The following is a 13,161-nucleotide window of genomic DNA, read 5'->3' on the forward strand; positions in this document are numbered from 1 at the left end:
GCTCAATATTTCCTCCCTTGGGCAAATCACAAACAGGAGGCAAAATGATCAGATTTGTCGTCGGAATTGCAGCAGCAAAATCAGCCCATCAGATAAACAGAGGTAGAAATATGGATACCTATAGTAAAACAGGGAACGACTATGCTCGTGGAAATCGAGCTCTCATGATTGCAGGCTGTGGATTTTCAGCAGTTCGTTTTCTGAGGAAGGCAGGATGGTCTGACCTTGTCAGTTTGTGTTTTATCAGGCTGCACGAACGTGGAAATTAAAAGTCATGCTTTAAACACAACGCCCAAACAGGGATTTGAACCTTGGACCTTCAGATTAAAAGTATGATGCTCTACCGACTGAGCTATCCAGGCTCGAACGCAGCATACACAATCTGCGAACATCACTGTCTGACACGAATCGCTCCCCCCTCCAGGCTTTGCAATACCTTCTGTTTTGCACTCGCCTGCACAGCGCATTGCTGTCACAGAATGGTTTCCACCTGCAAGATTGACAGAAGAAATAGGCTACATTCGACAAACGGCTCATTTGTGAGCAGCGGCATGAATTGTGAGAAATGCAGGGACCTACACTTCATCATATTTATTACTGGCTTCAATCAACCATCACAGAGTTTTTCATATTCAGTTGTCATGTGGACACTGTGGTGGTGCTGCTGTAATGCGACAAATGGCAGTGATAAGTAACCAATGGCACAAAGACAGATTAAGTGAGTGGGCACAACTATGGCAACTGCAGTTCAATGTGCGTGACATAATCTACTTTCGAAGCAAGTAACATAATTCCCAGCATTTTTCTAAATGATGTGAAGCAACTGAGTGACAAGGAGGATAATAGTTCGTGAGTTGAAGTTCACACATCAATAAAAACTGGTAGACATGTTCAAAACAACATCAAATTTCGAACATAACGCTGCTCTTTACCTCAAGGGGTCCTGCGCTACATGCGGGAGTGTACAAGGCGTCAGATGTATGGAACATTTTCATAAGTCATCGAGAACACTTCATTCAGTTGAGGATCATCTCCTGACGAAGAATATCCTGGCGTTGGAGAGTGAGCCTCACAGATCCACCACAATGATAAGGGCTTTGCAATTTCAATGACGAGCATAATTTGTACAAAGATTGATTGTGAAAGATTGAGGAGCAATCAAGCCAATGTATGTAAAAGTTAAAATGAATTGAGACGCTCAATACGGGCGCTCAATATTTCCTCCCTTGGGCAAATCACAAACAAGAGGCAAAATGATCAGATTTGTCGTCGGACTTGCAGCAGCAAAATCAGCCCATCAGATAAACAGAGGTAGAAATATGGACACCGATACTAAAACAGGGAACGACTACGCTTGGGGAAATCGAGCTCTCATGATTGCAAGCTGTGGATTTTCAGCAGCTCATTTTCTGAGGAAGGCAAGATGGTCTGACCTTGTCAGTTTGTGTTTTATCCACGAACGTGGAAATTAAAAGTCGTGTTTCAAACAGAACACCCGAACCCTGGACCCTCAGATTAAAAGTCTGAAGCTCTACCGACTGAGCTATCCAGGCTGTGATACAAAATGCCCACTCTGCGAACATCACTGTCTGACACGAATCGCTCCCCCTTCCAGGCTTTGCAATACCTTCTGTCGTGCACTCGCCTGCACAGCGCATTGCTGTCACAGACTGGTTTCCTCCTCAAGATTCACAGAAGAAATAGATTCCATGCGACAAACGGCTCATTTGTGAGCAGCGGCATGAATTGTGAGAAATGCAGGGACCTACACTTCATCATATTTATTACTGGCTTCAATCAACCATCACAGAGTTTTTCATATTCAGTTGTCATGTGGACACGGTGGTGGTGCTGCTGTAATGCTACAAATGGCAGTGATAAGTAACCAATGGCACATAGACAGATTAAGTGAGTGGGCACAACTATGGCAACTGCAGTTCAATGTGCGTGACATAATCTACTTTCGAAGCAAGTAATATAATTCCAAGCATTTTTCTAAATGATGTTAAGCAGCTAAGTGACGAGGAGGACAATAGTTCGTGAGTTGAAGTTCACACATCAATAAAAACTGGTAGACATGTACAAAAAAACATCAAAATTCGAACATAACGCTGCTCTTTACCTCAAGGGGTCCTGCGCTACATGCGGGAGTGTACAAGGCGTCAGATGTATGGAACATTTTCATAAGCCATCGAGAACACTTCATTCAGTTGAGGATCATCTCCTGACGAAGAATATCCTGGCATTGGAGAGTGAGCCTCACAGATCCACCACAATGATAAGGGCCTTGCAATTTCAATGACGAGCATAATTTGTACAAAGATTGATTGTGAAAGATTGACGAGCAATCAAGCCAATGCATGTAATAGTTAAAATGAATTGAGACGCTCAATACGGACGCTCAATATTTCCTCCCTTGGGCAAATCACAAACAAGAGGCAAAATGATCAGATTTGTCTTCGGACTTGCAGCAGCAAAATCAGCCCATCAGATAAACAGAGGTAGAAATATGGACACCGACAGTAAAACAGGGAACGACTATGCTCGTGGAAATCGAGCTCTCATGATTGCAAGCTGTGGATTTTCAGCAGTTCGTCTTCTGAGGAAGACAAGATGGTCTGACCTTGTCAGTTTGTGTTTTATCATGCTGCACGAAAGTGGAAATTAAAAGTGATGCTTTAAACAGAATGCCCGATCAGGGACTTGAACTCTGTACCCTCAGATTAAAAGTCAAATGCTCTACCAACTGAGCTATCCAGGCTCTAATGCAACATGCCCAATCTGCGAACATCACTGTCTGACACGAATCGCTCCCCCCTCCAGGCTTTGCAATACCTTCTGTCGTGCACTCGCCTGCACAGCGCATTGCTGTCACAGAATGGTTTCCACCTGCAAGATTGACAGAAGAAATAGGTTCCATTCGACAAACGGCTCATTTGTGAGCTGCGGCATGAATTGTGAGAAATGCAGGGACCTACACTTCATCATATTTATTACTGGCTTCAATCAACCATCACAGAGTTTTTCATATTCAGTTGTCATGTGGACACGGTGGTGGTGCTGCTGTAATGCTACAAATGGCAGTGATAAGTAACCAATGGCACATAGACAGATTAAGTGAGTGGGCACAACTATGGCAACTGCAGTTCAATGTGCGTGACATAATCTACTTTCGAAGCAAGTAACATAATTCCCAGCATTTTTCTGAATGATGTGAAGCAACTGAGTGACAAGGAGGATAATAGTTCGTGAGTTGAAGTTCACACATCAATAAAAACTGGTAGACATGTTCAAAACAACATCAAATTTCGAACATAACGCTGCTCTTTACCTCAAGGGGTCCTGCGCTACATGCGGGAGTGTACAAGGCGTCAGATGTATGGAACATTTTCATAAGCCATCGAGAACACTTCATTCAGTTGAGGATCATCTCCTGACGAAGAATATCCTGGCGTTGGAGAGTGAGCCTCACAGATCCACCACAATGATAAGGGCCTTGCAATTTCAATGACGAGCATAATTTGTACAAAGATTGATTGTGAAAGATTGACGAGCAATCAAGCCAATGTATGTAAAAGTTAAAATGAATTGAGACGCTCAATACGGGCGCTCAATATTTCCTCCCTTGGGCAAATCACAAACAAGAGGCAAAATGATCAGATTTGTCGTCGGACTTGCAGCAGCAAAATCAGCCCATCAGATAAACAGAGGTAGAAATATGGACACCTATAGTAAAACAGGGAACGACTATGCTCGTGGAAATCGAGCTCTCATGATTGCAAGCTGTGGATTTTCAGCAGATCGTTTTCTGAGGAAGGCAAGATGGTCTGACCTTGTCAGTTTGTGTTTTATCAGGCTGCACGAACGTGGAAATTAAAAGTCGTGCTTTAAACACAACGCCCGAACAGGGACTTGAACCCTGGACCCTCAGATTAAAAGTCTGATGCTCTACCGACTGAGCTATCCAGGCTCAAACGCAACATACCCAATCTGCGAACATCACTGTCTGATACGAATCGCTCCCCCCTCCAGGCTTTGCAATACCTTCTGTCGTGCTCTCGCCTGCACAGCGCATTGCTGTCACAGAATGGTTTCCACCTGCAAGATTGACAGAAGAAATAGGCTCCATTCGACAATCGGCTCATTTGTGAGCAGCGGCATGAATTGTGAGAAATGCAGGGACCTACACTTCATCATATTTATTTCTGGCTTCAATCAACCATCACAGAGTTTTTCATATTCAGTTGTCATGTGGACACGGTGGTGGTGCTGCTGTAATGCTACAAATGGCAGTGATAAGTAACCAATGGCACATAGACAGATTAAGTGAGTGGGCACAACTATGGCAACTGCAGTTCAATGTGCGTGACATAATCTACTTTCGAAGCAAGTAACATAATTCCCAGCATTTTTCTGAATGATGTGAAGCAACTGAGTGACAAGGAGGATAATAGTTCGTGAGTTGAAGTTACACATCAATAAAAACTGGTAGACATGTTCAAAACAACATCAAATTTCGAACATAACGCTGCTCTTTACCTCAAGGGGTCCTGCGCTACATGCGGGAGTGTACAAGGCGTCAGATGTATGGAACATTTTCATAAGCCATCGAGAACACTTCATTCAGTTGAGGATCATCTCCTGACGAAGAATATCCTGGCGTTGGAGAGTGAGCCTCACAGATCCACCACAATGATAAGGGCCTTGCAATTACAATGACGAGCATAATTTGTACAAAGATTGATTGTGAAAGATTGACGAGCAATCAAGCCAATGTATGTAAAAGTTAAAATGAATTGAGACGCTCAATACGGGCGCTCAATATTTCCTCCCTTGGGCAAATCACAAACAAGAGGCAAAATGATCAGATTTGTCGTCGGACTTGCAGCAGCAAAATCAGCCCATCAGATAAACAGAGGTAGAAATATGGACACCTATAGTAAAACAGGGAACGACGATGCTCGTGGAAATCGAGCTCTCATGATTTCAAGCTGTGGATTTTCAGCAGTTCGTTTTCTGAGGAAGGCAAGATGGTCTGACCTTGTCAGTTTGTGTTTTATCAGGCTGCACGAACATGGAAATTAAAAGTCGTGCTTCAAACACGACGCCCGAACAGGGACTTGAACCCTGGACCCTCAGATTAAAAGTCTGATGCTCTACCGACTAAGCTATCCAGGCTCTAACGCAACGCACCCAATCTGCGAACATCACTGTCTGATACGAATCGCTCCCCCCTCCAGGCTTTGCAATACCTTCTGTCGTGCACTCGCCTGCACAGCGCATTGCTGTCACAGAATGGTTTCCACCTGCAAGATTGACAGAAGAAATAGGCTCCATTCGACAATCGGCTCATTTGTGAGCAGCGGCATGAATTGTGAGAAATGCAGGGACCTACACTTCATCATATTTATTACTGGCTTCAATCAACCATCACAGAGTTTTTCATATTCAGTTGTCATGTGGACACTGTGGTGGTGCTGCTGTAATGCGACAAATGGCAGTGATAAGTAACCAATGGCACATAGACAGATTAAGTGAGTGGGCACAACTATGGCAACTGCAGTTCAATGTGCGTGACATAATCTACTTTCGAAGCAAGTAACATAATTCCCAGCATTTTTCTGAATGATGTGAAGCAACTGAGTGACAAGGAGGATAATAGTTCGTGAGTTGAAGCTCACACATCAATAAAAACTGGTAGACATGTTCAAAACAACATCAAATTTCGAACATAACGCTGCTCTTTACCTCAAGGGGTCCTGCGCTACATGCGGGAGTGTACAAGGCGTCAGATGTATGGAACATTTTCATAAGCCATCGAGAACACTTCATTCAGTTGAGGATCATCTCCTGACGAAGAATATCCTGGCGTTGGAGAGTGAGCCTCACAGATCCACCACAATGATAAGGGCCTTGCAATTTCAATGACGAGCATAATTTGTACAAAGATTGATTGTGAAAGATTGACGAGCAATCAAGCCAATGTATGTAAAAGTTAAAATGAATTGAGACGCTCAATACGGGCGCTCAATATTTCCTCCCTTGGGCAAATCACAAACAACAGGCAAAATGATCAGATTTGTCTTCGGACTTGCAGCAGCAAAATCAGCCCATCAGATAAACAGAGGTAGAAATATGGACACCTATAGTAAAACAGGGAACGACTATGCTCGTGGAAATCGAGCTCTCATGATTGCAAGCTGTGGATTTTCAGCAGATCGTTTTCTGAGGAAGGCAAGATGGTCTGACCTTGTCAGTTTGTGTTTCATCAGGCTGCACGAACGTGGAAATTAAAAGTCGTGCTTTAAACACAACGCCCGAACAGGGACTTGCACCCTGGACCCTCAGATTAAAAGTCTGATGCTCTACCGACTGAGCTATCCAGGCTCTAACGCAGCATACCCAATCTGCGAACATCACTGTCTGATACGAATCGCTCCCCCCTCCAGGCTTTGCAATACCTTCTGCAGTGCACTCGCCTGCACAGCGCATTGCTGTCACAGAATGGTTTCCACCTGCAAGATTGACAGAAGAAATAGGCTCCATTCGACAATCGGCTCATTTGTGAGCAGCGGCATGAATTGTGAGAAATGCAGGGACCTACACTTCATCATATTTATTACTGGCTTCAATCAACCATCACAGAGTTTTTCATATTCAGTTGTCATGTGGACACGGTGGTGGTGCTGCTGTAATGCTACAAATGGCAGTGATAAGTAACCAATGGCACATAGACAGATTAAGTGAGTGGGCACAACTATGGCAACTGCAGTTCAATGTGCGTGACATAATCTACTTTCGAAGCAAGTAACATAATTCCCAGCATTTTTCTGAATGATGTGAAGCAACTGAGTGACAAGGAGGATAATAGTTCGTGAGTTGAAGTTCACACATCAATAAAAACTGGTAGACATGTTCAAAACAACATCAAATTTCGAACATAACGCTGCTCTTTACCTCAAGGGGTCCTGCGCTACATGCGGGAGTGTACAAGGCGTCAGATGTATGGAACATTTTCATAAGCCATCGAGAACACTTCATTCAGTTGAGGATCATCTCCTGACGAAGAATATCCTGGCGTTGGAGAGTGAGCCTCACAGATCCACCACAATGATAAGGGCCTTGCAATTTCAATGACGAGCATAATTTGTACAAAGATTGATTGTGAAAGATTGACGAGCAATCAAGCCAATGTATGTAAAAGTTAAAATGAATTGAGACGCTCAATACGGGCGCTCAATATTTCCTCCCTTGGGCAAATCACAAACAACAGGCAAAATGATCAGATTTGTCGTCGGACTTGCAGCAGCAAAATCAGCCCATCAGATAAACAGAGGTAGAAATATGGACACCTATAGTAAAACAGGGAACGACTATGCTCGTGGAAATCGAGCTCTCATGATTGCAAGCTGTGGATTTTCAGCAGATCGTTTTCTGAGGAAGGCAAGATGGTCTGACCTTGTCAGTTTGTGTTTTATCAGGCTGCACGAACGTGGAAATTAAAAGTCGTGCTTTAAACACAACGCCCGAACAGGGACTTGAACCCTGGACCCTCAGATTAAAAGTCTGATGCTCTACCGACTGAGCTATCCAGGCTCGAACGCAGCATACCCAATCTGCGAACATCACTGTCTGATACGAATCGCTCCCCCCTCCAGGCTTTGCAATACCTTCTGTCGTGCACTCGCCTGCACAGCGCATTGCTGTCACAGAATGGTTTCCACCTGCAAGATTGACAGAAGAAATAGGCTCCATTCGACAATCGGCTCATTTGTGAGCAGCGGCATGAATTGTGAGAAATGCAGGGACCTACACTTCATCATATTTATTACTGGCTTCAATCAACCATCACAGAGTTTTTCATATTCAGTTGTCATGTGGACACGGTGGTGGTGCTGCTGTAATGCTACAAATGGCAGTGATAAGTAACCAATGGCACATAGACAGATTAAGTGAGTGGGCACAACTATGGCAACTGCAGTTCAATGTGCGTGACATAATCTACTTTCGAAGCAAGTAACATAATTCCCAGCATTTTTCTGAATGATGTGAAGCAACTGAGTGACAAGGAGGATAATAGTTCGTGAGTTGAAGTTCACACATCAATAAAAACTGGTAGACATGTTCAAAACAACATCAAATTTCGAACATAACGCTGCTCTTTACCTCAAGGGGTCCTGCGCTACATGCGGGAGTGTACAAGGCGTCAGATGTATGGAACATTTTCATAAGCCATCGAGAACACTTCATTCAGTTGAGGATCATCTCCTGACGAAGAATATCCTGGCGTTGGAGAGTGAGCCTCACAGATCCACCACAATGATAAGGGCCTTGCAATTTCAATGACGAGCATAATTTGTACAAAGATTGATTGTGAAAGATTGACGAGCAATCAAGCCAATGTATGTAAAAGTAAAAATGAATTGAGACGCTCAATACGGGCGCTCAATATTTCCTCCCTTGGGCAAATCACAAACAACAGGCAAAATGATCAGATTTGTCGTCGGACTTGCAGCAGCAAAATCAGCCCATCAGATAAACAGAGGTAGAAATATGGACACCTATAGTAAAACAGGGAACGACTATGCTCGTGGAAATCGAGCTCTCATGATTGCAAGCTGTGGATTTTCAGCAGATCGTTTTCTGAGGAAGGCAAGATGGTCTGACCTTGTCAGTTTGTGTTTTATCAGGCTGCACGAACGTGGAAATTAAAAGTCGTGCTTTAAACACAACGCCGGAACAGGGACTTGAACCCTGGACCCTCAGATTAAAAGTCTGATGCTCTACCGACTGAGCTATCCAGGCTCTAACGCAGCATACCCAATCTGCGAACATCACTGTCTGATACGAATTGCTCCCCCCTCCAGGCTTTGCAATACCTTCTGTCGTGCACTCGCCTGCACAGCGCATTGCTGTCACAGAATGGTTTCCACCTGCAAGATTGACAGAAGAAATAGGCTCCATTCGACAATCGGCTCATTTGTGAGCAGCGGCATGAATTGTGAGAAATGCAGGGACCTACACTTCATCATATTTATTACTGGCTTCAATCAACCATCACAGAGTTTTTCATATTCAGTTGTCATGTGGACACTGTGGTGGTGCTGCTGTAATGCGACAAATGGCAGTGATAAGTAACCAATGGCACATAGACAGATTAAGTGAGTGGGCACAACTATGGCAACTGCAGTTCAATGTGCGTGACATAATCTACTTTCGAAGCAAGTAACATAATTCCCAGCATTTTTCTGAATGATGTGAAGCAACTGAGTGACAAGGAGGATAATAGTTCGTGAGTTGAAGCTCACACATCAATAAAAACTGGTAGACATGTTCAAAACAACATCAAATTTCGAACATAACGCTGCTCTTTACCTCAAGGGGTCCTGCGCTACATGCGGGAGTGTACAAGGCGTCAGATGTATGGAACATTTTCATAAGCCATCGAGAACACTTCATTCAGTTGAGGATCATCTCCTGACGAAGAATATCCTGGCGTTGGAGAGTGAGCCTCACAGATCCACCACAATGATAAGGGCCTTGCAATTTCAATGACGAGCATAATTTGTACAAAGATTGATTGTGAAAGATTGACGAGCAATCAAGCCAATGTATGTAAAAGTTAAAATGAATTGAGACGCTCAATACGGGCGCTCAATATTTCCTCCCTTGGGCAAATCACAAACAAGAGGCAAAATGATCAGATTTGTCTTCGGACTTGCAGCAGCAAAATCAGCCCATCAGATAAACAGAGGTAGAAATATGGACACCTATAGTAAAACAGGGAACGACTATGCTCGTGGAAATCGAGCTCTCATGATTGCAAGCTGTGGATTTTCAGCAGATCGTTTTCTGAGGAAGGCAAGATGGTCTGACCTTGTCAGTTTGTGTTTTATCAGGCTGCACGAACGTGGAAATTAAAAGTCGTGCTTTAAACACAACGCCCGAACAGGGACTTGAACCCTGGACCCTCAGATTAAAAGTCTGATGCTCTACCGACTGAGCTATCCAGGCTCTAAAGCAGCATACCCAATCTGCGAACATCACTGTCTGATACGAATCGCTCCCCCCTCCAGGCTTTGCAATACCTTCTGTAGTGCACTCGCCTGCACAGCGCATTGCTGTCACAGAATGGTTTCCACCTGCAAGATTGACAGAAGAAATAGGCTCCATTCGACAATCGGCTCATTTGTGAGCAGCGGCATGAATTGTGAGAAATGCAGGGACCTACACTTCATCATATTTATTACTGGCTTCAATCAACCATCACAGAGTTTTTCATATTCAGTTGTCATGTGGACACGGTGGTGGTGCTGCTGTAATGCTACAAATGGCAGTGATAAGTAACCAATGGCACATAGACAGATTAAGTGAGTGGGCACAACTATGGCAACTGCAGTTCAATGTGCGTGACATAATCTACTTTCGAAGCAAGTAACATAATTCCCAGCATTTTTCTGAATGATGTGAAGCAACTGAGTGACAAGGAGGATAATAGTTCGTGAGTTAAAGTTCACACATCAATAAAAACTGGTAGACATGTTCAAAACAACATCAAATTTCGAACATAACGCTGCTCTTTACCTCAAGGGGTCCTGCGCTACATGCGGGAGTGTACAAGGCGTCAGATGTATGGAACATTTTCATAAGCCATCGAGAACACTTCATTCAGTTGAGGATCATCTCCTGACGAAGAATATCCTGGCGTTGGAGAGTGAGCCTCACAGATCCACCACAATGATAAGGGCCTTGCAATTTCAATGACGAGCATAATTTGTACAAAGATTGATTGTGAAAGATTGACGAGCAATCAAGCCAATGTATGTAAAAGTAAAAATGAATTGAGACGCTCAATACGGGCGCTCAATATTTCCTCCCTTGGGCAAATCACAAACAACAGGCAAAATGATCAGATTTGTCGTCGGACTTGCAGCAGCAAAATCAGCCCATCAGATAAACAGAGGTAGAAATATGGACACCTATAGTAAAACAGGGAACGACTATGCTCGTGGAAATCGAGCTCTCATGATTGCAAGCTGTGGATTTTCAGCAGATCGTTTTCTGAGGAAGGCAAGATGGTCTGACCTTGTCAGTTTGTGTTTTATCAGGCTGCACGAACGTGGAAATTAAAAGTCGTGCTTTAAACACAACGCCGGAACAGGGACTTGAACCCTGGACCCTCAGATTAAAAGTCTGATGCTCTACCGACTGAGCTATCCAGGCTCTAACGCAGCATACCCAATCTGCGAACATCACTGTCTGATACGAATTGCTCCCCCCTCCAGGCTTTGCAATACCTTCTGTCGTGCACTCGCCTGCACAGCGCATTGCTGTCACAGAATGGTTTCCACCTGCAAGATTGACAGAAGAAATAGGCTCCATTCGACAATCGGCTCATTTGTGAGCAGCGGCATGAATTGTGAGAAATGCAGGGACCTACACTTCATCATATTTATTACTGGCTTCAATCAACCATCACAGAGTTTTTCATATTCAGTTGTCATGTGGACACTGTGGTGGTGCTGCTGTAATGCGACAAATGGCAGTGATAAGTAACCAATGGCACATAGACAGATTAAGTGAGTGGGCACAACTATGGCAACTGCAGTTCAATGTGCGTGACATAATCTACTTTCGAAGCAAGTAACATAATTCCCAGCATTTTTCTGAATGATGTGAAGCAACTGAGTGACAAGGAGGATAATAGTTCGTGAGTTGAAGCTCACACATCAATAAAAACTGGTAGACATGTTCAAAACAACATCAAATTTCGAACATAACGCTGCTCTTTACCTCAAGGGGTCCTGCGCTACATGCGGGAGTGTACAAGGCGTCAGATGTATGGAACATTTTCATAAGCCATCGAGAACACTTCATTCAGTTGAGGATCATCTCCTGACGAAGAATATCCTGGCGTTGGAGAGTGAGCCTCACAGATCCACCACAATGATAAGGGCCTTGCAATTTCAATGACGAGCATAATTTGTACAAAGATTGATTGTGAAAGATTGACGAGCAATCAAGCCAATGTATGTAAAAGTTAAAATGAATTGAGACGCTCAATACGGGCGCTCAATATTTCCTCCCTTGGGCAAATCACAAACAAGAGGCAAAATGATCAGATTTGTCTTCGGACTTGCAGCAGCAAAATCAGCCCATCAGATAAACAGAGGTAGAAATATGGACACCTATAGTAAAACAGGGAACGACTATGCTCGTGGAAATCGAGCTCTCATGATTGCAAGCTGTGGATTTTCAGCAGATCGTTTTCTGAGGAAGGCAAGATGGTCTGACCTTGTCAGTTTGTGTTTTATCAGGCTGCACGAACGTGGAAATTAAAAGTCGTGCTTTAAACACAACGCCCGAACAGTGACTTGAACCCTGGACCCTCAGATTAAAAGTCTGATGCTCTACCGACTGAGCTATCCAGGCTCTAAAGCAGCATACCCAATCTGCGAACATCACTGTCTGATACGAATCGCTCCCCCCTCCAGGCTTTGCAATACCTTCTGTAGTGCACTCGCCTGCACAGCGCATTGCTGTCACAGAATGGTTTCCACCTGCAAGATTGACAGAAGAAATAGGCTCCATTCGACAATCGGCTCATTTGTGAGCAGCGGCATGAATTGTGAGAAATGCAGGGACCTACACTTCATCATATTTATTACTGGCTTCAATCAACCATCACAGAGTTTTTCATATTCAGTTTTCATGTGGACACGGTGGTGGTGCTGCTGTAATGCTACAAATGGCAGTGATAAGTAACCAATGGCACATAGACAGATTAAGTGAGTGGGCACAACTATGGCAACTGCAGTTCAATGTGCGTGACATAATCTACTTTCGAAGCAAGTAACATAATTCCCAGCATTTTTCTGAATGATGTGAAGCAACTGAGTGACAAGGAGGATAATAGTTCGTGAGTTAAAGTTCACACATCAATAAAAACTGGTAGACATGTTCAAAACAACATCAAATTTCGAACATAACGCTGCTCTTTACCTCAAGGGGTCCTGCGCTACATGCGGGAGTGTACAAGGCGTCAGATGTATGGAACATTTTCATAAGCCATCGAGAACACTTCATTCAGTTGAGGATCATCTCCTGACGAAGAATATCCTGGCGTTGGAGAGTGAGCCTCACAGATCCACCACAATGATA

The 13,161-nt window shown here is 43.8% G+C and overlaps 10 non-coding genes across 10 annotated transcripts; all 10 read right to left on the reverse strand.

Annotated features, from left to right (window-relative positions):
• Positions 1-289: 289 nt before the first annotated feature.
• trnak-uuu (transfer RNA lysine (anticodon UUU)) lies at positions 290-362 on the reverse strand. The gene has a single exon. It is a non-coding gene; the product is annotated as a tRNA-Lys (tRNA).
• A 2,326-nt stretch (positions 363-2,688) lies between these two features.
• Positions 2,689-2,761, reverse strand: trnak-uuu (transfer RNA lysine (anticodon UUU)). The gene has a single exon. It is a non-coding gene; the product is annotated as a tRNA-Lys (tRNA).
• A 1,136-nt stretch (positions 2,762-3,897) lies between these two features.
• On the reverse strand, positions 3,898-3,970 carry trnak-uuu (transfer RNA lysine (anticodon UUU)). Its single transcript has one exon. It is a non-coding gene; the product is annotated as a tRNA-Lys (tRNA).
• A 1,135-nt stretch (positions 3,971-5,105) lies between these two features.
• On the reverse strand, positions 5,106-5,178 carry trnak-uuu (transfer RNA lysine (anticodon UUU)). Its single transcript has one exon. It is a non-coding gene; the product is annotated as a tRNA-Lys (tRNA).
• Positions 5,179-6,314: 1,136 nt separating this feature from the next.
• trnak-uuu (transfer RNA lysine (anticodon UUU)) lies at positions 6,315-6,387 on the reverse strand. The gene has a single exon. It is a non-coding gene; the product is annotated as a tRNA-Lys (tRNA).
• A 1,136-nt stretch (positions 6,388-7,523) lies between these two features.
• Positions 7,524-7,596, reverse strand: trnak-uuu (transfer RNA lysine (anticodon UUU)). Its single transcript has one exon. It is a non-coding gene; the product is annotated as a tRNA-Lys (tRNA).
• A 1,136-nt stretch (positions 7,597-8,732) lies between these two features.
• On the reverse strand, positions 8,733-8,805 carry trnak-uuu (transfer RNA lysine (anticodon UUU)). Its single transcript has one exon. It is a non-coding gene; the product is annotated as a tRNA-Lys (tRNA).
• Positions 8,806-9,941: 1,136 nt separating this feature from the next.
• On the reverse strand, positions 9,942-10,014 carry trnak-uuu (transfer RNA lysine (anticodon UUU)). Its single transcript has one exon. It is a non-coding gene; the product is annotated as a tRNA-Lys (tRNA).
• Positions 10,015-11,150: 1,136 nt separating this feature from the next.
• Positions 11,151-11,223, reverse strand: trnak-uuu (transfer RNA lysine (anticodon UUU)). The gene has a single exon. It is a non-coding gene; the product is annotated as a tRNA-Lys (tRNA).
• Positions 11,224-12,359: 1,136 nt separating this feature from the next.
• On the reverse strand, positions 12,360-12,432 carry trnak-uuu (transfer RNA lysine (anticodon UUU)). The gene has a single exon. It is a non-coding gene; the product is annotated as a tRNA-Lys (tRNA).
• Positions 12,433-13,161: the final 729 nt, after the last annotated feature.

The sequence above is a fragment of the Pristiophorus japonicus genome, chromosome 3, assembly GCF_044704955.1.
Source record: "Pristiophorus japonicus isolate sPriJap1 chromosome 3, sPriJap1.hap1, whole genome shotgun sequence".
Lineage (NCBI taxonomy): Eukaryota > Metazoa > Chordata > Chondrichthyes > Pristiophoridae > Pristiophorus > Pristiophorus japonicus.